This window comes from Galeopterus variegatus, unplaced genomic scaffold (assembly GCF_000696425.1).
Source record: "Galeopterus variegatus unplaced genomic scaffold, G_variegatus-3.0.2 Scaffold3455, whole genome shotgun sequence".
Lineage (NCBI taxonomy): Eukaryota > Metazoa > Chordata > Mammalia > Dermoptera > Cynocephalidae > Galeopterus > Galeopterus variegatus.
Window position 1 is genome coordinate 104,457 of NW_007729566.1, and position 3,759 is coordinate 108,215.

At 46.4% G+C, this 3,759-nt stretch overlaps 1 non-coding gene across 1 annotated transcript; it reads right to left on the reverse strand.

Annotated features, from left to right (window-relative positions):
- Positions 1-676: 676 nt before the first annotated feature.
- On the reverse strand, positions 677-750 carry TRNAI-GAU. The gene has a single exon. It is a non-coding gene; the product is annotated as a tRNA-Ile (tRNA).
- Between the last annotated feature and the right edge of the window lie 3,009 nt (positions 751-3,759).

Genomic DNA, 3,759 nt, shown 5'->3' on the forward strand with positions numbered 1-3,759 from the left:
ACTTTGCTGAGTCTCTCTCTGTTCAGCACAAATCTCCTGTTGAGCCCCTCTGGTGAATTTTCACTTCAGTTATTATACTTTTCAATTCCACAATTTCTATATAGTTCTTTTTTATACTTTATCTTCTTGTTGACATTCTCTGGTGAGTCATTGTTGTCATACTTTGCTTTAATTCTTTGAACATGGTTTCCTTTAGATCTTTGAACATATTTATAATATATGATTTTAAGTCATTGTCTACCAAGTCCAAAATCTGGGATCCCTCAGAAATAGCTTTTACTGACTTTTTCTTTTCCCGTGTATGGCCACACTTTCCTGTTTCTTTGTGTGTTTCATAATTTTTTTGGAAACTAAACTTTTTTTTTTTTGATGGCTGGCCAGCGTGGGAATCCGAACCTGTGACCTTGGTGTTAGAAGGCTGCACTCTAACCAACTGAGCTCACCGGCCATCCAGGAAACTAAACATTTTGGGTAAATAGTATAACAAATCTGGATTCTGATTTACCACCGCTCCCCCACCTCCCCCCACCGCCAGGTTGTTGCTGCACTTATTTGTTTAGTGACTTGCCTGGATAAATTATTTAGAGTCTGTTCCCCCTTCCAGTGTGAAAACACTGAAATCTATACTTTTTTTTTTAATCTCCCCATTATTTATTTTTTTATTTATTTTGGCAGCTGGCCAATACAGGGATTGAACCCTCGACCTTGGTGTTATCAGCCCCCTGCTCTAACCAACTGAGCTAACTAGCCAGCCCTTCCTTTTATTCTTAAACTTAGCTTTCTATAAGTTGACCTTGGGTAAGCATAGCTCAGTAGCTGGTCAATGATGGGTCAGAGGTTTTGTTTAAACACCTTGAGGTAGTAGGGTTTCCACTCTTTGGTGTGGTGGGGCACACATCCAAAGTTCAAGCAGTTCACATGTCAGTCCCTAGTTTCACTTTCTGCTTGTGCAGGGCTCCTGGCCAGCCAGGAACCAGCAGATAACTTGTCCTCTTCAATCTCTCCCGGACACGCACACATCCCTGCATGTGTGCACAGCCTTCCAGATGACCAGGAATATGTGAGGCTTTATCAACCCCTCTCCCCACTTCCCACCCCATGGCTATCTCATTTCCCAGATCTCTTTTAAAGTTTTAGCTGGCTGCTGCTTTCTCAAATCAGTATCACAGACTTAAGCAGCTGGGATATCAGCCTTCCTTGATTGTTTGCTACAGAGACAGCAATTGCTTCTGACAGTGTCCCCGGACATGGTGCTTTTCTGTGGAGCTCCAAATTAGATCATCCCCTTCCAGCAGCAGCAAGACTTCTGGGTCTCCTGGCTACCACACCACAGAGTTCAGGAGAGGTGGATGCGAGCAGCCCCATGCTGAAATGGACAGACCTCACCATTGGCAACCGAGATTCGGTAGTTTTTGTTGAATAAATCTTTTTTATTTTATTGAATAAACCTTGCAATTTCTCTTTCAATTAGTTACACGACTTTGGTTTATTTCAAGAGTTCTGAAATGGGTGTTTTTGACAATTTTGTCCAATTTTATCACGGCCTTTATAGAGACAGGATTTGCTGAGGTCCTCCTTCCACCTTCCTCCCCCACCCCCCATCCCCATCCCATTAAATCTTAAGCTCAATAGCCACCCAATCATTTCAGGCTCATCATATCAAGAGACCAGCAGACAAGAAAAGGAGTCACATTCTGGCAGGAGAAATTGACCCTGATCACCAGGAAGAGATGGGGTTTCTATTAAATCATGGAGACAAGAAGGAACACATTTGGCACCAGGTTATTTTTTGGGCACTTCTTAGCGCACTTTTGCCCAAGTTGATGGTAAATGGTCAAGTGTGCAACCGTGATCCGAGCAGAGCTTGGTGACCAAGATTTCAGGCCCCTCCGGGATGACAGTCTGGGCCACCACCCTACCCTATGGGCCACCTAGACCATTATAGGTACTACATAAGAACAATCTAGAAGGGCAGTAGAGGTGGGATCCCGACAATGAATGTGAGCTGTTGCCTCAAGGTCAGCTGTGGTCATCAGGGCAGTAATTTCACACCATTAATATTCCTCTTGTGAGTTTCCCTCAGAAGATGGGGCCCAGAGAATCATGGAGGAGTTGCTCTCAGAAATTATTATATAAAGCAGATGGAGTTAAGTGGCACAGGGTGAACTGTAATCCATACTATCTGGGACTGGAATGTTCCTTTCCCCAGCTGCTAGGAGCGTTGGTGGCTGACAACTCTCAGCTGAGTCCCACCTTGTACTGTGCCTTTGGCTGAAGAGAGCCTCCTTGCCCAAGGTCAAAGCCCCTTTCCTTGGGCGATCCATATCTAAAGACTGTTGAATATGGGGTATAAAGTCCTAGCCCCTTGCCCCAATGTGGGACAACTGTAAAGTCCACCATAGCTCCACAGCTCCATGTAGGATTGTCTGAGGCCTTTGTCACAACCCCACAACAATCCAGCTTATCCCACTGTCCCCTCCGGGTTCCTTGATCCCTTACAGAGGTGTTGATCTTAAGAGCATTTCTCAACAAATGTCTTGTACTTAAATCTGCTCTCAGAGTAAACTTCCAGGGGAAACCAACCCGTGACAATTGGTATTTCACTCTCTTGTTCAATCACACATAATTAAGCCCAACAATTACAATGAATCAATCTTGACTCCACTCTTCTGGCAGGTGGCAGTGGGAGAAGGGTGCGACACACACACACCAAAGTCTAAATGATAGATCTTGAAATTGAGGGCAACTGTCTTACGAATGGGTAATTAAAGGTTTTTGGATACCATTGTCTAAAATGATGGAAAATGTTGCTTGCACAAGATTGTGACCTCTCGGGCTTTGATAATAACTTCTGACAATTGTACAGCATTTACAAGGGTTAAGCTGGAAACAACTTCAGATCACAGATTGAGTCCGATACATCCCAGTTCTGGCATTGGCTGGGACATGTTTCCTCATTGAACGAAGGCAGGACCCTTTCACAGGTGTTTTGCTGCACTGGTCTCTCCTCGGATGCCCACTGCGACAGTGGGCTCGAGGCACATAGTGGTTGAGAGCTGTGGCTTGGGAGGAGCTGAGCCACTGACAGAGGGGGAGAGAGATCTTTCTCTCTCACTGATCGCAGGCATGTGACCTTACGCAGCTGTGGGGGCTGGCGAAGCATCTCCACAAGGCTGTGGTCTTCGTCTGACGCTGGGGCTTGAAGAACACAGGGCAGGCGGTTGGGAAGGGAAGGCAAATGTAAAGTGGGGGGCAGCCAGAACCCCACAAGGACAAGCACACCTAAGTTGGCTCTTTTTGCTTCTCAAGTCGGTGCTGTGAGTATCCTGCAGAATCCCAGATCTTTCTTCACAGAGCTAAACACACACACACCTGGCCCAGGAGCCAGAGAAGCAGATGGAGGATCTGGGGACAAGCAGCCGTTGCGGGCCCGGCCACAGCCTCACGTCAATGAGCGTGCTGGCAGGTTGGCGACCACACACGCGACCTCCCACACGGCTGCTCCTCTCCACATCTCCCCAGAACCTACATCATGGCCCACTCCAGCCACAAGTATACAGGAAAGGAAATTCTGGGAAACGTAGTTCAGCCTAGCCAAGTTGACACCTTATAAACACACCAAAGTCTGCCTCTTGTCAACCTGGCACCCATACCCATCTCCTTAAACCATGCCTACTCTCAAATTTTTTTTTTTTGTCTTTTTGTCTTTTTTCGTGACCGGCAACGGATCGCAACCCTCAGTGTGGCGCCTGTACCGGA